This window comes from Eumetopias jubatus, unplaced genomic scaffold (genome assembly GCF_037043125.1).
Source record: "Eumetopias jubatus isolate StellerSeaLion01/CBP00866 unplaced genomic scaffold, mEumJub1_p1.0 scaffold_5, whole genome shotgun sequence".
Lineage (NCBI taxonomy): Eukaryota > Metazoa > Chordata > Mammalia > Carnivora > Otariidae > Eumetopias > Eumetopias jubatus.
Window position 1 is genome coordinate 153,070,837 of NW_028274811.1, and position 21,716 is coordinate 153,092,552.

The window sequence follows — 21,716 nt, forward strand, 5'->3', positions numbered from 1 at the left end:
CTCACACTCTGGGCAGGGCCTGTGACCGCAGACCCGGGTCAGAACCCCACATTGTGGGAGCCCTCCGACCTCAGTGGCACTGACCAGAAGAGATTTATTGGAATAATCTGCAAAATGGTGTGAAATACAGACATCAGGTGGGCTGGGGGGACTTCAGCAACATACCAGGGGCTGCCACCTCCTCCTCCTCCTTACCTTGGGGGGGGGTGAACCCTGGAAGGCTCCCTGTGGGCACCCTTACCCACCCTCTGGCTTGTGTGCCCTGGGGTGGGGGTCAGGGGGGCGCCTGCATGGAGTGGGCTGGGCCGGGACCTGGATTTAAGAGCCGGCACTTGGGGGGAAAGGTCTTGTGGTCGGGGGCAGGGGCCCCCTCCCTCCCTGGGAGGCTGTCAGGGAGGGAGCTGGAGGCTCAGAGCAGCGCTGGGGACCCGGCTCTCAGCCATTCAGGCGTGGCCAATTCAAACACGCCAAGGAAGGGATGCTAAATTAACGGCGCTCTTTACATAGAGCCCAAATAAAACTGTAATCAGCGGCGCGTTACTTTTCATTAAGCGAGTCTGACAGCAGCATATCCAGACCCGACAGGGGAACAGGCACGGGAAATATACGGTGCTCCAGGCCCGGCCCAGTCTAAGATAATTCCTTAAGCTCCATTAACAACTCTTAGCCGCGGGAAATGGGCTCCCGGAAAACGTCTCCAAATCTAAAAGCTTTATCGACCCTCCATTCACCGCTGATGCCTCCATTTCTTTGTTTTTTTCTTCCTTTCCTTCCCCCCTTTTTTTTTAAACTTAAGGGAGAGACATCCAGCAAGGTAATAGAGTTTGACACGACACCTTCTTAACTAGAAAGAGAGGCAGGGAAGCCAGCCCTTAAATGATATTTAAAAGGCAACCAATTAAGATTTAAAGTGGTGGTCTCCTGAGATTATGCATGCGGTTTATGCCACCCGCCTTTCCCTGGGCAGGCCTGCCTGCCGGGCTGTCTACAACCCGTCTCCCGCTCCGCCTCTCCCCCCCCCGCCCCCCCCCCCCCGACATAGAACAAGAGAGGAAGGAGAAGCAAGATCTTTCAATGCTCCAGTCCTTTCTGGTGGAAGGATGCTTGAGGTCTCCCCTCTCCTAAGACAAACAATAGGGAATTAAGGGAAACTGAGCCTGGTTCCCCCCCTCCCCCGCCACAGACAGGTAGCTGGCCCCATGGTGTTCCTGGCGTCTGGGTGCCCAGATGTGGCCCCTCTAGTGGGGTGTGGGTGCCCAGGCTGCAGGCCTGTGAGGTCCGCCTGGCTCCCAGTAGGCCGGCCTCCTGTGAAGGGACAGCCCAGGCTGGGGCGGGGAGTGAGGGGTGGCAGTTGGTATCAGAAGAGCCGCTGTGAACTGCCTCCTTGGAGCTGGCACACTCAGGGCAGAGTCCCCACCCCTCCATGCTCTTGCCCAGCTCTGCTGTCCTCTGTGCCAGGCTGTCGGGACGATGCCGTCTTAGTGTGTCTCCCTGAAAGCCCGGCGTCTGGGGTCAGCTGCTGTCCCCTCCCTCACGGTGATGCTGACACTGGCCTGAGCATCTGTTCCATTGGTGCCACTAAGTGGGGGAAACTGGGAAGCCCCGTAGACAGATGAGGTCATGGGAAGGCAGTGAAGCCCAGGGAAGGAAACACAGGGCCTTTCCATCTGGCCCCGTCTCAGGCCCTGAAGGACGAGAAGGTGGGAGGGAGGAGGGGAGCAGAAAGGGGGGAGGGCTGTCTTCCAGCCTGTGTGGCATCAGCTTCATGCAGAAATAATTGTGAAAAAAAATGCATTTTCCCGGGGCGCCTGGGTGGCTCAGTCACTGAGCGGCTGCCTTCTGCCCGGGTCACGGTCCCGGGGTCCTGGGATCGAGCCCCGCATCGGGCTCCCTGCTCCGCGGGAAGCCTGCTTCTCCCTCCCCCACTCCCCCTGTTGTGCTCCCTCTCTCACTGTGTCTCGCTGTCAAATAAATAAATAAATATATCTTTAAAAAAAATATATATATATATATAAAATTGCCTTTTCCCTAGAGGACTCTGGCTCTGGGATGAAGACTTTATCTGAAGTCCCCGGACCAGACAGGCCCCTGCACGTGCACCTGGGTGAGCCCTGAGCCGGCGGTGCCCCCACCTTGCTGTTCGGGAAGGATGGGTGGGCACCTCGAAGTTCCTTCGGCATCAGCCAAGCCCACTCTGGACTTTAAGAGGCAGGGCTCCCTCACCAGCCAGGGAGCAGGGAAGACCCCGGCTGCTACTTCTAAAGAGGTCTCAACACCAAGGGTGGAATTCAGAAGCCAGAAGCTCCACCCAGTAAAAGCCTCGATGTCTTGAACCAAACCCAAAATGCAAGAAGGTGCTGAAAAACCCAAAGCAGGAATTAGACCGGGAGGGGTTTTTCAAGCTTTGCATGACCCCTGGCCCAAGTGGGGTGGCCAATGCCACTGTTCCCTGCGTCCCATGGTCCTGTTTTGTTACAGTGATGTGGTCATTCCATGGATGGGGCTCCCAGAAGAGGAGCTGAGTTCCTGCAGGGTCATCTGTTTCCACTACTGGACTAGGCAGGAGCCTGGACTGAGCAGAGCTGCCCTGTGGTCACAGGGAGATAATACTGATAATGGTCATACTAAGGGAGGGTGCATGAAGGTGGGGGTGTGCCAGCCCAGTAGTCCAAGCGCTGCATTATTTTAAATGCATAATCCATATGTTCTTCGTATGAAGCCAGTGACAGGACCTGATGGACTCACGTGCACAGTATTTGTGTGAACCCCTTTTCCACTGGCCCAGGGCTTACAGACGCACAGCAGGCGGGGCCGGGAGAGGCCAGGAGCAGAGGGGGGGCCCATGCCAGGCCCTAGAAGCTGCTCCAGCAGATGAGGTGTATGATGTCCACCTTTGCCCCTGCCCTGCTGAAATGATGCCCCTGGCCATGGTGAGCAGGGAACCCCCAGCTGTCCTGGGCTCCAGGCTTCGTGAGCACCCAAGATGTTGACAGAGCAAGAGGAGGGCAGACATTCACAGTGGGGGGGGGGGCCAGTCCAGGGGCCAGGGCACCAGAAGGGACAGTGCTCCTTTTAACCTGGGGGAGGGAGGGGGGAGGGAGATGCAGGGACAGTCACTGCAGTGCGGTTGGTTGTGGAGCCGGATTGGGGAAGCCTGGGTGGGGCAACAGGCAGGGCTAGCTTCAGGCCACTTGCTGCCCCCCCCCGGGGGGGGGCAGGAAGTCCCAAAGTCCCCAGGACAGGGCTGGGACACAGTGGCTGGATAGGCAGGTGGGGGCTGCTCACGCACATTTGTTGGGTTCCCAGGCATGGGGAGGCCAGGGATTGAAGAAAATATCCAATAATCCACCAGAATACAGGCAGAAGGGAGGGACAACCCCAGCCCAAGAGGAAGGTTATTTGCCCGGGGTGCTTTCACATCTGTTAGTGACCTGTTTGGATGCAGCAGGGAGGACTCTTGTGTCAGGAAGACTCAGAGAGAAGCTAACAAAATGAGGGGCATTTCTGAGAATAGAAATACAGGGAACCGGTGGGTGCCACAGGCTAGACCTCACTCTGCACTGATTCAGCAGCAGAGAACAGCCCCAGCCTTTCTGCACACAGCACAGCACGGTGACCGCTGCCATGCCGGGCATGGCCTCCCGCATCTCACGGGCATCCTGACCTCGCCGAGGGCACCTGCCTTGAGGGACCCGCAGGCTCAGGGCTTCTCTGGGGATTGCCTATGGCAGACGGACTTTGCGTGGGGGTCAGGTGCCTTACGCCTAGCCAGTTTCAGCTGTGGCCACCCCCAATGGGGGCAGGGTGGGGAGAAGTAAAGCTGGTGGGGGTGCGGGGGAGAGGGAAGGTCCCGGTGGCTTTGGCTGAGGAGCTGGTGCTGGACCCAGCAAGCTCACCAACCGCTAAAGAGAGGGGTGCCGAAGGAGAGACCTCGTGGACGTGGGGTCCGGGCCAGGAGCCCAAGCATTGCCCCAGGAGGGTCTCAGCCTCCGAGCAGCCAGGCAAGGAGGGAAGAGGAGGCAGCGGAGCCCCGTGTCCCAGGACAGAGGGTGAAGACGCCTGGCCTGTCCCTGAGGAGCTGCGGCCCCGGGGCTTGGCGCTGTCCTCCTGCACAGGCAGGGATGGACCTGCCCAGACGAGTCTCCCTGTGCAGCAGACAGCAATGCGTGGGGCGGGCAGCCCCCCGTGGTCACGGGACCTCCACCCCAACGCTCCAGGCCAAGCTCGAAGTGCAACCCCTCAGACCCTGACCTCAAATCGGAGAGTCTGTCTGCTGCCAGAGGCCCTGCTCTGCCCCACCCTGCGCCTCGCAGACCGACCTCCATGCTCACGGCGGCCTCACCGGCGGGGAGCAGGGCCTGTCCCTTTACACAAGTGACTCGGATTCACAATCAGTCAGCAAATGGGACCTTAATTAATGAATTGGATGATAGAGACTCTGTTTTCATGGAACATTAGCCCAAGTTCAAGATAATCAGCCTGAACACAAACTCCAGCTCTGCAGCAGACCTGCCTGGGGCAAGAGCATAATTTCTGTCAGGCAAGTAGGTGGGCCTGCCGCGTCTGGGGTGCTGGCTCACGGCACCCCCGGCCATAGCACCGTCCCGGCACCGGGGTCAGACCCTTCGGTGGAGGGTGCACACACACATGTTGTCATCGGCACCTCCCAGGGTCATCGGAGTGCGTGGGCTCACCTTTGCTTCTGCTGGGCTGTGGGTGTCTAGCGGACACTCCCATCCGTCCAGGAGGATGGGATGAGGCCTTTCTGTGGTGGCGCCATCTTTGTGACCGTGCAACCCGGAAGGGGGTGTGGGACACCCAGGCCTGGGGGAGAACATCAAAATTTGGGGGCCACACCTGGCCCTTCCCACCGTCCTTGTGCAGTGAAAATCGGTCCATGTGAGTGGTTAGATGTGGGACCGCTGTGGGCTGCTACGGGGTGGGGCAGCCCCCGGGGGACTGCTCCAGGTGCAGATTCAGGGGCCTGGGCAAGGGCCGAGTGCACCAGCTCAGCGGGCTGGACAGAGGGGGTCCGCGTTTGCAGCAGTTTAGGAGGAGAGGAGTTGCAGGGGTATGCGCTCTGGGTCCCTCGTGCAGGGACACTGCTGAGGAGCCTGCAGGATCGGGAAACCCCAGACAGATCTCGCTTCTACCTCGGGTGCTGCAGGGGTGAGGCACACAAGGAGGAGAGGCGGCTCCCCCTCCGTGTCTTCACAAAGACACCAGCCTAGAATGCCCTGCTGCAGGAGGACACAGCAGGGAGGCCAAGGCGGCTGCCCTGAGCTGGTGGGCCCCCGTCCAGGCAGGGCTGTAGGTGTGAGCCACACCTCCGAAGCAGGGCACGTCCGGTCTCGGCTGGAAGGGGACCCACAGCCCTCCTCGGGTGAAGTGGCAGCGGCGCCCGCGCTCAGGCAGGCCTGCTGCCCCAGCCCCGGGACCGCAGCTTCCCTGAGCCTGGTTGGTTGCACACTTATCTTGATTTCATCCCTAAAAGGCTGCTTCCCCCACCGCTGCTGGGGAGCGGCCGACGGGGGGGGGGGCGATTATCCGCGCCTCCGTGAGTCCTCACCTATCTCCACAGTGGCCTCGGCTGGCGTGGGGACGGTGGGTCCTGTCCCGTAAGGACACGAACCACGTAGTTATTGTATCTTGTTCCCATGCTTCTGGAAATCAGAGCCCGTTCTTTCTATTCCTCCAGCTTAAGTACAACATAAATGATTATCTCGCACACTCAACTTCTTCCCTCACTAACGTCACGCCCCCCATCGAGTATCTGGCAGGAACGCGCCCACCTGGACATGAGCATCCGTGGAGTGGGGGGGCCGGGCCGGGCATCTTCTGCCTGCTCCTCACGGGGCAGTAAGTGCATTTGAAAGTGCTGTCCTTTGAGGGAACACAGACGTGGCGTGCTCCAAGCTGGAGTCCCCGGAAATCCCAGTCCCAGGCCGCAGGGGCGGGGGGCCACAGTGGCCCACAGTCAGGATAGGACGCCGTGGAAACAGGTGCATGCAGTCTGGGCTCAAAGCCTTGAGAGATTCGGGGCTGGTGACCACAATCAAACCCCCACCAACCTCCCGGGGACCTGTGCAGGGGACAGCCAGACCGTGTGGGACATCAGGGAGTCATCGTGCACTCAACACCACTCTGAAGGCCCCCGGTCATAATCGCACCTGCGTGCCGGCCACTTCAGTGTGCTGACCGGCTGGTCTTGATCATAGAAAGGGCAGTGGTCAGCACTCCACACGATGGGGCAGGGAGGGAGAATGTCTGGGATTCCAGAAGGTTCTCTGGCTCTTCAGACCCTCCCTCTTGCGGCTAAAGAAAAGCTGTAGTCATCCACATAGGGGAGAGGGCGTTTTATTTGGAGACAGGGTCTTTCAAGAGTTAATCCCCTTAAAATGTGGTCACTAGCCTGGGCCCCAGACCCATCTGACTGGCGTCAGGATGCAGACACGCAGAGGGGGAGGTGGCCGTCCACAGGCCAAGGAGAAACCCGCCTGCCCACACCGGGATTTTGGACTTCCCACCTTCGGGATGTGAGAAAGTGAATTTCCACTGCTGGAAGTCACCGGGTCTGCGGCACTTCGCTCCGGCAGCCTGAGGACTCTGCTGGGGAGAAGCCGAGCACCCCACACCATGCACCAGCTGTGCCCAGGCCGACAGCCTGGTTCAAACCACCCGGCTGAAATGTGGAACGCACTGACATTTCCTCTTAGGAAGTGGTGAGGCGTTTTGAGGATAGACATTTCCTTTCACAGCAGGATTGTGCGAGCCTTCCACTAGCACAGTCCCTGGAACTTTGCAAATGCTCCCACTGGGAACTTCTGTTCGCACGCGCGTCTGCTGATGCTTCTGGCTAAAGCAACACACCCTGAATAAGGTGGGCGAGGACAGCGCGTTTTACGAGACATCGACAGGCTTTTTGTTTGAGCTCTGATGGTTGAACTCTCCGTTCAGGCCTTGACAACGGCCGTGAGACCGTGTTCTGCACGCTTGGTGAAGCCGGTGCTCTGGCCTCATCCGTGGCACCATGACGGGGTCCCTGGGGCCGCTCCAGCACAGAGAGACCCACGGCAACCGCTTTCTTTGGGAAGGGGACCGTGCCAGAAGCCCCTGCACGTGTCGCCGTCCAGGACTCTTCTTGTTGCCAAGACTCGGGCATCGTCAAGCCCTGCTTCCTGGTGGCTTGATTCTCCCGTCCGCTCGGACCCATCTGCAGGTGCAGGGCTGGGGGCGGCACCCCCGAAGTCCACCGTGCTCTCCTGATTCCCATCTGGGCTGACATCCTTGTAAATGAAACAATAGGGAGACAACAGTGCGGGAGTCGGGGAGGAGCGTGTGTCCCGCTGCGAGCTGCCTTTGTTGGCGGCACGGAACTGGTGATGACTGTCCGTTTCCCAGGTGCCACACTCAGGCCACATCCCTCCGCTCCCTCTCTAGGGGTTCTGAACACCTGGGTCAGCGTCCTTCCAGGAGACTCTAAGGGATGGGGCTGCACTGGCAGAGCCCAGGCACAGAGTAATCCAGACGATTCCTGGACACTTGCCATCTGGATACCTGCAAGATTGCACACAGACCCCAAGCCCGTGTTTACAGTCGGAGCATCTCACTGAGAGAGGAAGCGGGTGCTTGTGCGTCCCTCGGCTCGTCTTGCTGGGGATGGTCCTGCTAAGTGGCTCTGCCTCTCCAGGGACAGCTTCTCGGCAAACACACAAAACGAGGGTCCTGCTGCAGGGGCCGGGCACACACCCATGACTCCTGGCTTCTCAGTTATTAAAACCAAGCCCAGAGGGGCTGGCAAGCTCCTGCATCTGGTGCCAAGATGCTGGGAAGATGTGGGATGGTGAGGCCATGCCCATGAGCACTGGGCCTGGGGTGTCTAGTCATGGCGGCAGGAGGTGACCCTGAACCATGGCCAGGAGGCGAGCTGGCTGGGCAGCCCCTCGGTCAGGGTCAGCGGCCCCCACAGCTCTTTTCTGGGGCACCTCACAGTGTCGCCCAGAGCGAAGCCAGGGTCGGCTGTCAGAGAACGCAGCGTGGCATCTCCCAGACCCGAGAAATCTCAGAGGGAGAGAAACAAAGGGTTCCACGAGGAAGAAGTGACTTTGGAAGGAAGCCCCGGCAGAAACGGCTCCCAGTTAAAGGACCAGGGGGAAGCGCCGGCTCTGCATGGGTTTCCGCAGGGAGAAGGGCCTTCCTTCCTTGGAGGCCAGTCCCCGGGGTAAGACCCCTTCCAGGGCCGACCAGGGCCCCTCCTGGGCCATGCTCCCCTGGACCTCCAGGCTGAGCGCAGGGATGGCGCGCGGGGCCCCGTCCAGGGGGCGTTGGGCTCTCATCAGAGCGGCAGCCCCCCTTCCTCCCTTCAACCCACACTGACAGCTCATCAGCTCCGCAAAGGACAGATGGCCCCGGGTCATCGTGCAAAAGTCAAATTGTCCTTTGACCTTGCCCACATGACCTCCCCATTACTCTTTTGTGTCAGGGAGAAAGAGCGCGTAAATCGCCCGCCCCGCTGTTCCTCTGTGTTTCTCTCCGTTTCTAGCTGTGGGGGAAGCATCTGCGCAGCTTGGATTGTGACAAATGTCCAACAGTAAACGCACCCGAGCCCCGTGTCCTTGGGGCAACTGCAGAGTCCTTCCCTCCATGTGGATTGTTCTTCTGTTACTCTAGACACTTGGACAGGACGTTCAGAAACAACCACCAAGGAGTTTAGGAAAGAATAAAAGTCACGCGTGATGCCCTCGCTCGGAGCATACATAATCCCGATGAACTTTTCCCAGTTGTTTTCTGTAGGTGCGTCTTTGCAATGACCGCTCTCGGGACGCTGACAAGGCTTCTCAAGAACACCGACTCCAGGAAAGCATCTGGCTATGGATGCTTTTCCAGGGCACAGCCCTCAAGACACCAGGCGGAGGAGAGCTTTCTGGGGTCTGGGTACAGCTGGTGAAGCATTTCACGGAGGTGGCAGTCAGTGCTGGCCTCACCCCGCCGCTCCCAGCTGGGGGCAGGCCGAGCACCACGGGGTCTCACTCTGCGGGCCGTGCAGCGTGCTCTTCGGGGCTGGGACCCGGCCCGGCCGGCGGGGGCTACGGGGCACGGAGGCGCTGTGGTGAGCAGGCTGCCCGAGCCAGCTGCAAAGGGAACCGGCTCGTCTGCCAATATTTGGCCTCCAGAGAGCACCTTCAAGCAGGTACCACGCCGCTGAGGCAGAGCCCCGAGGGGGCTTCCGAGGACCTACCACGGAGCCCACAGAGCTGCCAGCAACCGCGTCCAGGGCCCAACCAGCAGCAGCACCGTCTCGCCTGGTCTGTCTGTCGGCGCACGGCAGCCTTCTCCTGCCCGTCCCTCCAGTCTCCCTCAGGGACTCTCCAGCCTGTGGGGGCAGGAGCCCTGGCCTAACACCTGCAGCGCCCCCCCCCGCCCGTGTCCTGGGGGGCACCCCTCTGCCTGCTGCCCTTCTGAGTTCTCCTCTGGGTGCCTCCGCCAGACAGGAGGCGCCTCCAGGGCAGGTGCCCACTGTCCCGCCCCATCCGCACGGAGCGCACGCGCCTGGCCGCTCAGGTGTTCGGGAACAAGGCAGACCGCAGGAAGCAAGGGGCCTGTGTCTGGGCTGGGAGCTGACCTGGAACCGCATCTGGGCTGCCTCCTCCCACCGGGCAGGCTCCCCCACGTGCACAATGGAGGCGCACACAAGGAGGGAGAGAGAAGGGACTGAGAGGCGGCGGAGGGATGGAGGGAGGAGAGCCAGGCTGATCAGTGCACGCATGGTGGGAACGTGTTGCGGCTGAGGGCGCTGGGCAGGGCCTGGGCAGGAGCCCTGGAGGCCAGGAGAGGAGGTCACCCACAGCCCAGGAGGCACCCCCCACCCCTCGCGCCCAGGCAGCCCAGGGAGACCCCCTTGACAGTCAGCTGGAGGGAGGGTCCTGTCTCTATGCAGAAGGACCAGCCTGCCACCCTGAGCCTACCACTTCCTGGCAGAAGCCTGGGGCCAAGCCCCAGCATCCCCGGCCCCTTTCCAGAGGAAATCACGTGTCAAATAGATAAGACCTCAGAGCTGGGGGCCCCAGGGAGTCGGCACCTTCGGGGAACCCGGGGTTTGCAAAGGGCAGCCGACTCCTCACCAGCGCGGGTTGAGGGCCCAGAGAGCTCACCGGCCGGCTGCCTGTTGGCCTAACCCCATACGTAAACGAGAGTCCGCGGGACAGGCCCCAGAGAGGGCTGGTCTGGGGTCTGCCACTCACATCTGCGCGTCCTGGGCAGGGGAGAGCCAAGCCTGACCCAGAGGTGCCGGTTTCCTCGAGAAGTGATCCCAGGGACAAGAAGGGAGGGAGAGCCAGTGTGGAAACCGGTCAGCCACGTGGCCACGCCCAGGTGCAAACTGGGTTTTTGAAGTCCCGGGACCGAGAAGCCCTATGAGATGCATCTCAGGGAGAGCTGCTGGGAGGAAGCAGGGAAGAGTCCATTCCTGAGGGGCTTGCCCAGGTGTCACCAACCGTGGAAGCAGCCACGGGGCTGGCCGCCCTCCGGGCCCCTCATTTTTCAGCCTGCTGGCTGGCCACCCTCAGGCGTCCATCCTGCTTGGGAATGGTTCTTGGCTGGGCAGAGCTGCCTCCCCACGGGATGCTCTCTTCCTGGACGTAGCCCACATCCCCAGTCTGCTGTGTGTGGAGGAACCTCCGTGCCAAAGGGCCACCCGACCTCCGAGCTCCCGGGTGGCAGGGGTGCCTCTGTGGGGACAGCACAGCCCTGCCTGTGCCCCTGCCGTCCCTCTCCCTTCCCCGTGGGCGTGGAGCCTGGAAGCCAGCCTGTGACTGTCGGAGACCGGCGCTCAAGGACAGGCAGGAGGATGGGATTCTGACATCGGAGCCCTGCTGGCCGTCCCTGGGCGGGGACCCTGGTGCCGGCTTGTAGGGAAGTCATCGAATGCTCCTGCTGACGAGCTCCCCGCAGAAGGAATTGGCATCGACAAGCTGGCGGGGAGGACTGACTGTCCTGACCCAGGAGGAGGGTGGCCGCTGCTAGACGCACGGGATGCTGTGGAAGCAGACGATGGGTGCTGCTCTGTCTGGTGCGGCTGACGGTGCCCAGCCCGCCGCAAGCAGAGGCCAGTGCTGATCTGGCATCCTCCTGATCCCAGGACAAGGTGACCGTATGGGATGGGGCAGCAGTCCAGGGCAAATTCAGCGTGACCTCCTGCACCCGCGGGAGACCTAGTGAGCACGGGGGCCCCGGTCGGTGTGGGGCGCCTGACAGGTCCAGTCAGGAAGCGCTGGCTTTCTGTCCACCTGCCCTAACTGTGACATGGGGACAGTGTGTAGGGGGAAGCAGAGGTGGACGCGGGTTCCCCCTCAACGCAATCCGCAGAAATTCCTCTATCCCAAGCGCCGGACTCTGCTCTCCCTGCCGCCCAGCCAAAGAGCAGGCGCTGCTGGCCCCGCTCAGCGTCACGCAAGCACTGGTGGGGGATGTGTGAGCTTTGCTACGATTCCAGGCTGGGAGACCGAGGGTACCGTGAATCCTGCCTGTTGGAGTGCTCGGCCGGACAGCCCAGGAGCTGGGGGCCAGGGGGCCCTGACGGGACAGACGCGTGCGCAGGACAGAAGCATCCTTGCTTCGTTTGGGGTTTTTCTAAGTAATCTAATAGAGGTACGTTGATGTAGGCATAAACAAACCTGTATTATTTAAAATCTCTAAGATTTTGTAACTGCGATTTTTTTTAACTGAAATATAGTTGACACTATATATGTACCAGCCTACATTAGTTTCGGGCGTACAACATAGGGATTCGACCTCTCTGTGTGACACGCCAAGCTCCCCGCACGTGTGGAACGTTATTTTCCTCTTTCCTCTGTCACCACGTGACTGACTCATCCACGCCCGAAGCCTGCCCCCGCCCCCACTGTCCTCGCCTCTAGGGGCCGCCAGGCTGTTCTCGGGGTCTGTGGGTCTGTGTCTGCTTTTTGTGTGTTTATTCATGTTTTCTAGATTCCGCATGAGTGAGATCACGGTGGTGTCTGTCCCTCTCTGACTTAACCTCGCTCAGCATAACACCCTCTAGTCCCATCCACGTCGTTGCAAATGGCGAGATTTCATTCTGCCCGATGGTGAGTACTACTCCATTGTGTACATACCGCATCTCCCTCATCCATCATCTGTCTGTGGACACTTGGGCTGCTTCCGTAACTTCACTGTTGTTGAAAATGCCTCTATAAACATCGGGGCGCGTGTATCTTTTCAAGTTAGTGTTTTTATATTTTGGAGGGTAACTACCCAGTAGTATGACTCCTGGATCCTAGGGCAGCTCTATTTTTAACTTTCGGAGGAACCTGCACACTGTTTCCCAGAGTGGCTGCGCCAGCTTGTGTCCCCACCAACAGGGATGCTCCCCTTTCTCCGCGACCCCGCCAACACCTGTCACTGTCATTTTGATACTAGCCACTCCGACAAGTGTGAGGTGGCGTCTCACTGTGGTTCTGACCTGCGTTTTCCTGATGATCAGTGATACTGAGCATCTTTTCATGTGTCTGTGGGTCATCTGTGTGTCTTCTTTGGAATAGGTCCTCTGCTGATATTTTATTGGATTATTTGTTTTTTTGGTGTATACGTTCTTTATACATTTTTGATATTGCCCCTCTATCACCTCTATGATTTGTAAATATCTATTCCCATTCAGTAGGTTGCCTTGTCGCTTTGTTGATGGTTTTCTTTGCTGTGCAAAAACCTTCTATTTTGGTGTAGTTTATTTTTCTGTTGTTTCCCTGGGACAGATGCATCTTCGTAAAGGCCAAGATGGTGGTTAGGTCTGCTCAGGGAAGGTTACGTTAGGTTCAGCCCAGAAAGATCAGGGCCACGTGGAGGAGAGAGGGACAGGTCTCTCCAGGTCCAGTCAGCTTCACAGGAAGAATAAAACCAAGCCATCCTCCCAGGCCCCCAGAACAGCACGCCGGTCAGGGCTGGGCAGCTCCAAGGCAAACTCTCAGAGACCTCCCGGGGCCTTAGGACCTCTCCCCACAGGCCGTCCTCCTGGGGGATCTAGACCCTTCCCCTTCTCAGGGTCCTGGGCGCGCTGCTGTCCCAAATCCCCCCGCAGTGGCAGCCACAAGCCTGAGGATGAAGGTGTCCGGCCAGTGGGGAGAACCTGACCGGAGCCACCGAGCCCACCGAGTTGGTGACCTCCTTGTCATCTGGCCATGGTTGGAGTCCCGGGCCCCCATGCCCCTGCCCTTGGGGCCCTTGTCCCCAGAGGCCTTTCGCACCCTGTCCCCGTCATGGCCCATGACCACTTCCCTGGCCATCAAGCCCTGGGCAGCACACCTCAAAATGTCCCTTTCAAGTTCTGCAGCCTGCGTGTCCTGCCTGGCAACGCGCTCCTTCTCCAGTAAGAAGGGGCCCGGCCAAGCTGCAGGACAGGAGTCCGCAGGAGGAGGCCCTGGCACCCCGGACAGTCCTGGACCTCCTGTCATTCCTGCTTCTGGGTCTCAGGAGCAGCGCCCTGGGTGCTGGTCCTTTCAGGAATCCTATGGACTATGTGTGAGCACGGAGAGCCTGTCTTTGCTGGAAATGTCACACGGAGGCCGGAGGACTGCAGTTTACGGTTTTGCTGTGAGGAGCACTGTCAGACTCCTAGTGGCCACAGACCATGAGAAGAAACACGGCAGGCCCAGCAGTGCTGCCTCGTCTGTTCTTCCCGGTCTCTGAGTGAAAAACCTTGCTGCCAACAAGCTGCTTTCACAAAGATTCAATTTCACATAAGGAAGTGGCGTTCGTCATAAGGAGTCCTTACTCTCCACCTGCTCGGCCTCCCAGAACCGACCCCCACGTCCGCCAGCACCTGGTGTCCCAACCGTGCCCCCTCCCACGTGCCCGGGCAGGGAGTAACGCACCGGCTCTGCTTGCCAGTCTTCCCTGGTCCAGAGCAAGTTCGCGGTCCCCGCGATATTCCTAATTCAAACTTTATTATGTAATTATCGTGCAAAACATATTATTTTTCTCTCTACTTTTCCTCTCTCAGTTAACGGTAAATTTTATTGCATAAATAAATTACACATGCCGTAATTCATGCCTCGCAGCCTACACACCAATTAAACCTGAAGTTGACACACTGCAAGCACAATTACAGGTAATCTGCGAAGTGAAATAGCCATTTATTTGCTCTGCAGTAATAGTCAGTGCCGTTTAGTGACACGGTGGCTGGGAGTCCTGGGGTGGCAGGGCTCGCGGGGCCGTGATTTATGGGCTCCCTGACAAAGGTGCCAACAGAACACAGCCTCCTGCCGGGGTCTGGGCACGCCGTGCACGGGACTACCCACACCGGGGACCTGGTGCAGCTGCCCGAGGAGTGTGCCCCGCGGGAGCGTGCCCGGAGGGGGAGTGTGCCCCGCGGGAGCGTGCCCAGAGGAGGAGGGTTCCCGCGGGAGCATGCTCTGTAGGAGAACCAGCAGCCGCAGGCCCCACCCTCAGCACCCCCGAGGGCCCAGCGTGGGGACCACCTCCACCCCTGGAGCTCCTGCTAGCTGAGTTCTGGAATCCAATTACAGCTAATAATTCAACTTAAAGTTTCTGATTAACACTAAGTGCACACCAATTGTTTGTTTAATCAGCGCATTTAGACTTAATGCAAGTTATTCACATCCAAGTACCTATAAAATAAAAGATTTTATATTAGTCTAGCGAAAAAGCATGGTGTCTATTCCACATCTAAATCACATTCTTTAGGGAAGAGAATGTGTGATGCCCATGAAGACGCCCCACGAAGCTGCCTTCATGTGGCCACCTGTCCACGCAGCCAAACTCTGCCAGGTAGGACGTGCACATGGCGAGCCCATTCCTCGAAGTGCCCCCTGAGCCCTCACACCAATGCTGCGGGAGCACCAGGAGCGTATTTTAGGAGACCCCAGCCCACTGTGACATTGCTTTTTAGGGAAGAAGCCCATTTCCCGTGACTTGCTGTGTCATCCCAGACTCGGGGCTCTGCCACGTGACCCACCACAGCAATGGGACGTGGGCAGGCGCCCCGTGAGCCACTTGAGACAGAAGGGGTGAGGCCCCCCTCACCCCCTGCTGTCCCCTACGAGGAAGGCTTGTCCCACCGGGGCCACTCCCTCCTCGTGGCCAGGATGAAGAGAGACGCAGAGCAGAGCGGCGGCCAGCCCACACCGAGGTGGAAAGGTGGGGAGACATAGCTCCTTGAGACTGGGGGTGTTTGTTCCGCAGCGGAGCTGACCACGCCCCCGAGTCAGGCTCCAGGCCGGGGCTGGTGCCCCCTGGTTGACAGGGCCTGGGGCAGCTGCTCACTCCTGTGTGTTCCCACCATACCCTGGCCTGCAGTGTCGGCCCGTTTACGGTGTCCCAGCGTGAAGAGCTTCCCCGCAGCTGTCCCCTGGGCGCTCACACACTCCGGCTGCAGCCTCATCCCACACCCCCTCACGGGCCTCCACCACGGGCCCCTGTGGTCCCCACAAACCGACTCGCCTTTCTTCTCCTGCCTCTGTCCAGCAGGTGCCGGCCTGCAGGTGGGCGAGGGTCAGGGCTGAGCGTGTGAGCATCCCCCCACTGGCCGCGACAAAGCTGGGAGACGGGATCGCTTGCAGGCAGGGCTGGAAGACGGCCCAGGACAGACCCTTCCAACACCATCCCGATTGGTGGCCGGACCCCACAGCCCTCCAGCCATGAGGCGGCTTTCTCTGTGACTCTTGGACACGTGCCCACAGTGACCCCCAGGCGGCCACTCCGGGCTGGCTCCCCGCTTCTGCAGCACTCGGGCTTCTTGAGGACAGGAGCTGCTTTTCACTGAGCCCAGGTCCACGGGGTTTTGCCCAGAGGGCTTTGAGGATGTTGGAATCAGTGAGATGAAGCTGTCTGGAGTTACATCTCACTCACTGGCCAGGCATGAATTCAGACTTGAAGTGGCTGTGGGTAGAAGGACAAACAGCCATGTGGGTGCCCAAGCTCAGCCGTGCGGGCTGGCCGCCTGGCTGCTGCCACCAAGAACAAGAAAGAAGACTCACGCCCATGGTCAGTGTCTCCATCCACATCGTGCACCAAGACTGGGGTGCTCACGATTCCCACTGACCTGAGAGATGAGTGAGGTGGACGATTCTGGAAGGAGCCAGAAGGTCTGTTCCCAAACCTCCCACTCAGCTGGGGGAGGAAGGGAGGGAACGGGGACGAGGAAATAGGCCGGCCCCCAGGCTCAGCTGTGCTGGTTCCTAATGGCACAGCGCGTTCTCCCAGCCCCACAGGGACCTGGGTGCGGGGACCCCACGAGGAGGAAGGGCTCCCTTGGCCTCATGCGCACCATGTGAGGGCGAGGCAGGGAGATAGCACAATTGAACGCCGCCCCCCTCTGCTGTCGGGCCGGAGCCCTTCTTCCAGGCTCACCCCTGAGCAGGCTCCCGTGCGGCTCAGCCACTCCTTATCTCTGAAGGTGTCTGGATGTCACGTGACAGCATCAATATGTGCACACGTGTGTGGGTGTGTGCGAGTGTGTGCAGAACGGTAACAGACTCCACGGCCAGAGAAAACCAGCAGCTAAACCAGTGGGAGAGGCCGCCCTGCCCCACCAGGCGAACGAGGAAATATGGAGCCTGCCCCGGGCACACGCCACGTGAGGAAACACAGAGGCCCAAGGGCAGAACCCGTGTCACCCACAAGAAGCCCGTGGGGCAGGAGTGAAAGTACGGGACATGGAGGACACCTCGGGGCATGCCACTAAGTGAAAGAGGCCGGGGAGGGACACGCGTTGTGTGCATCCAAGACAAAATCACGCAGGCAGTAAAAGGACCGGCGGCTTCCGGGGGCTGCCGTGGGCAGGGGTGGGCAGGTGGAGCACGGAGGACGCGTGGGGCAGTGGTCGCTTCTGAATGACACATGTCCACACGCATGAAAGGAGCAACACCAAGAGTGAGCCGTGTAGACTGAACCACCAATGGTGACAGGTGCACCCCACTAGGGCGCCAAGTCAGCGAGAGGAGACAGGGAGCTCTGGGCTTCCCATTCAAGCTTCCCATGAACCTAAAACTGCTCTTAAAAACTTAGAGTCTGTTAATTAAAAAAAAAAACAACAACAACAAGAAAGCAGGAATATGGTAGTAAAGTCGTCTGATGACACCCATTGTCTCATTCTTCTTGTGATGAAGCTACCTTAAACTTATTTTTCATTCTTTTTCAGGATGTTTACTGTTTTGTTAATATAAGTAAGACGTATGTCTGTTGCAGAGAAAGTGAAGAAACACAGGACGGAGGCAGTGAGTGTCCCAGACGCCCCTCTCCGCGGCGAGGCCAGCTGGCAGTCGGCCATACCTTCCCGCTGCATCTTCCCGGCAAGTCCCAGCGGGGACCGACCTCAGGGCCACAGACAGGCTGTGAGGAGTTAAGTTCTCGGGCCGCTGGGGCCCCAAGAAGTCTCCAGACGACCTAAGCCAGGTGCAGAGGAAGGGAGGCTGGCAGGCCCAGGCAGGCCGGCCTCCTGCCTCACATTCCTGCCCCCAAGTGGAGAAGCGGGCAGGGAAAGTGCTAGGCTTTTCCAAGATCCAGCCAGTCTGGCTGATGAATGAATATTCCAGGCCAACTCGGCCCGGTTCTCCTGCTCTTGGCCGGAGGGACGGCCTTCAGAAAGGGCAAGGGGGTGCCCGTCATCCCCCAGGTCACCAGAGCCTCTGGAATGTGCCAGATGGCCGCTGAGTGCCACCCCCCACTTGTGGATTCTCCCCAGCACATGCCTGCGAGGTCAAGCGCCCGCTCCGGCCGGCTGACGGGTGTCATCTGGCAGCTGCTGGCTCACATCTTGCAGCAGGGCCCACGGCAGCAGGGAGCGCTTCCAAATACCACAGTGGCAGAGGGTCCGACGTGACAGGCAGAGGTGAGGAAAGGGCACCTCGCCGACACGTCCCGGCTCTCCAGCTGTCACTGCCCGCACATCGGAGGCCGAGAGTGAGCAAGGAGAGAAACGCAGGTCCAGAAGGACAGAGCTTCCCTGAGCAGCTCATGTCATATTTTCCATGTAGCTCCAGAAAGTTCCAGGAGACCCGAGGCGTTGAAAACCCCAGCCACTGAAACTGTGGGTGTTGTGCGCATGTGCGTGTGTTCATGCGCATGCACTCATGTGCTCACGTGTGTGCATGCTCATGGGTGTGCTTGTGTGCACGCACGTCTGTGTGTGTGACTGCATCGTAGGGGCAGCTCTCCAAGGAGCCATGCGGTGAGTCCTTCTGTAAATACACAGTTATCTTGTGATGTGGATGATCCTACCCAATCCACTGATTTTATAAACACAGTGTGTGATGTCCCAGGCGTTTTGTCTGGCTGTCCAGATGTAGAGAAAGGCCAGGCACACGTAAATAAACAAGTGCGCGTGCTCCACGTGTCACATGAGCACCTCGCAGCTCCACGCAGAGGTGGAGGGCTCCTGGGGAGCCCATGCCTGGGGTCATGTTAGTGCTGGGGTCAGGACCAGGGCTCATGGCCTTGGGCTCATCTCTGTCCCCCACGAATGCTTGTCTCTCCCCAGCCACGCATACAGAAGGGACTGCCCCAGACACATCTGGGGGTACAGGAGAGCTGTGTTCTGCTTACATGGCTCGGTGTGTGTGCCACGTGGCCCAGCGTGGCTGCAGGGCCGAGTGGGGCTTTGTCTACTCACTGTGCAGACGCGTGGCTGTTGCAGAGGGGGAGGGGAGGCGACGGGCGTGGGGGGCCTGGCCAGCAGAGGTGAGAAGGGAAGGGACAAGGAGGGAAAGGGCTTTGCACCTGAGCCCCGGGCCCCCCTCCCGCCGTGGCAGCTCCGGCCCGGGCGGGGTGGGGGGCTGCACTCCTGGGGCTGATGACCGTCTTCCTTCCCTCGAGCCCCTCAGCGCTGGGACGGCACAGGAGGAGGCTGGAGGCCGGGCCGCTCTGGGAAACAGCTTGGGGAAGCGGGATGTGGCAGCTGCAGTGTCAGGAAGGAGCCGTGGACCGTGGTGGAAGGAACGGGCATCACCAGCGGCCCATGCGCTCCGTGGGACCCCTGCTGCCTCATCGACTGACAGACCAAGGCTAAGAGCTGACTCTCCTCCCTGTGGGCAAGCAGAGCACGGAGCTGATTCAGAAACAACCAGAACAATGAACAAAACCAGGGCCCGCAGCTTGCTGTCTGGAGCCCTGCTCTGGGAAGGCCCCTTGCTGCCCCCACCACGTCTACAGGGGCTGGGGCCTCAGAGGGCCCCAGGCTGCCGGCTCCAGACCCAGACCCCCAGGCACAGATGTGGGCATGCTTGCCGGTGAGGATGACGCCAGAGACAGAATGTTCTCGCACGTCCACAGTGCCCACGCTTCAAACCCTCTCTGTCCAAGGCCACAAAGTGTCAGCTTTTAAATGGGCCCAAGAATGAAACACCTGCTCAGCTGGTGACATGCAGAGTATACACACACGGGTTCACACACACTCAGTGCGCAAACACGCACCCCACGGCTCAGCGGCACCACAACAAGGCTGGAGACACCAGCAGTGAAGGTTTGCTGTGTCCAGACACGGGGATGCTGGTGCTAGTAGGCACCTGTTGGATAAAGCACCGCAGTCCACCCTGTGCCCACACTGAGAAGACCCTTTGTGGAAAATAGCTGTATTTGCACGTGTTCCTTTGTAAGTAAACAAGAGCTCAGTCTGCTTTTCACAGCCAGTCCCTTTGGCTCTTGAGCACCATCTTCCGGAACTGGCTAGACGCCTGCCCTCGGATCCCACCCTGGGAGACACAGGGACAGCCAGACTCCCGCCAGCAAGGGTCCACGACGTCATGCTGGGAGTCGAGGCTGTGCTGGATGCGTGTGACAGAGCATGCATGTGCACGTGGAGCGTGTGTGCACGGACACGCAGCCTCTGCCGTGGGGGCAGAACTCCCGGCCTCTGGCTCACACGTGTGATCACAATGAACTCGTCGGCGTGTCATTGCGTGCACGAAATTCCACACATGCTGACTTGGCCGTATCCTGTGGTCACAGGCTGTCCCAGCTCCCACCCACCTGGAGGGGACAGAACGACACAGAGCTGTGAATGTGGGGAGGGTCCTCAGGACCCCCTCAGAGTCTCTGGGCCACATGCCCTGGGTCGTCCCGCCACACTACGTGGGAGGGACACACGGCTTTGGGGGAGTTGGTCAACAACAAGGGCCACAATAAAAGAACTCCCCCACCCTCACGGGGCCACGCCGCGTCCCTTCGAAGGTTCACTGAGCCCGACAGCTGCACACAGCGTGCCCCCAAGACGGTCTGACAGCCCCCAGCCCGGCAGGCGGTAGACCCCGCAGAGCCCGCCGCCACCGCCCAGAGCCCACCGCTGCTCTCCCGCACGTGGTCGACCCAAATCGCCGCTCCTCCGTCCCCAGCACCTGGAACCTCCGCTCCGGGCTGTGAAACTGACCAGCCCTCTCTGTGATGAACCGCGAAACTGCCCACCGCAAGGTGAACAGCACCCTGTTTCGTTGCACCGACTTGAATGGATTCAGCTTCAGCCCATCAGAAAGTTTATTGCACGAGCAACAGGGACAACGAAGAAGCACCTGGCCTTGGGGGCGGAGGCTCCTTCCACACGAACCCCGCCGGCCCAGCCTCGTGGCATGGGTTATCCGGCTGACACATTTCTTAAGTTGAGTCATGGGGAAAACAAAGGTCATCTGAATAATCACGTCATCCAATCGATCCACAGACTGGAAACTGGGCCTGTGTGCCCAGCACTGCCCAGGAACCGCCCCCAAGCGTGCCCACACAGGGTGTCCCGCAGCTGGGACCCTGAGTCACACACCACGTCCCACCTCTGTCCGAATTAAACAGAACAGGGCCTTCGCGAGGACGCTGGCGAGCTGAAGAGCAAGTGTGGGTCACCGAGGCCAGACGGGCGCTCACCTGGGGCCCGAGGGGGAGCACGGAAACCCCAGAAACACTAGGGGTCTGACTGTCCCTCTTCCTGAAGACTCACTCTATTTCACAACTGGTGGCAGAAGACGAAGCAATTCCCGACGCTACGTTTGGGGGACAGCCTGAACACCACACGCGCATCCATCACTGGGCTCCTGGCGATAGCTGGGAGGATCCCCTGCCCCCCACCTCTAAGGGGAAACCCCATTGTCACGGACAGGACCCCTCTGGGCCGTCACTTCAGAGCACAGGAAACGTGTCCCAAATCACCTTCTGGCCGTGCTGTGGCAGGCGCCCTGCGGAAGGCTTGGTCGGAAAGCAGGGTTTTCTGTGTCTGGGAAGCGCCCGATCGGTTCAGAACCGGGGTGACTATGAAGAAGCAGAGGCGGTCCAGTGTTCTGCTGAGGAACGGAGTCTGTGCCATTGGTCTTACCTGAGCTGAGAGAATCCCCCACCGCTCTCCGCTCTCCCAGGGCGCTGGCGTTGAACAAATACGCCCCGCGGGAGCAGCCACTGTGCTGACCACGCACTGCCCGTATTTCCACAGCGTGCTCGGGCCACGGCAGCCGCGGAGGACAGAGGAGTGTAGGTTGCCAATTCCAGAAGCTCTCGGGGTCCTCATCGGGGACCAGCGTGCAACCCAGCACGGGACCCCCAAGATCTGGGCATGTGCGCCAACAGCCGGGAGGCTGAGTTTGCCACGTCTCCCCACACTGTTCCGTGTGCTTTGGGATGTGTGGCACTCTTGGGGTGTCTGCACATGAAGCCCGGAGCCCCTCTGCCACAGAAGGCAGGCGCACGAAGGGCAGGTCCCCCCGAGAGCCAGAGAC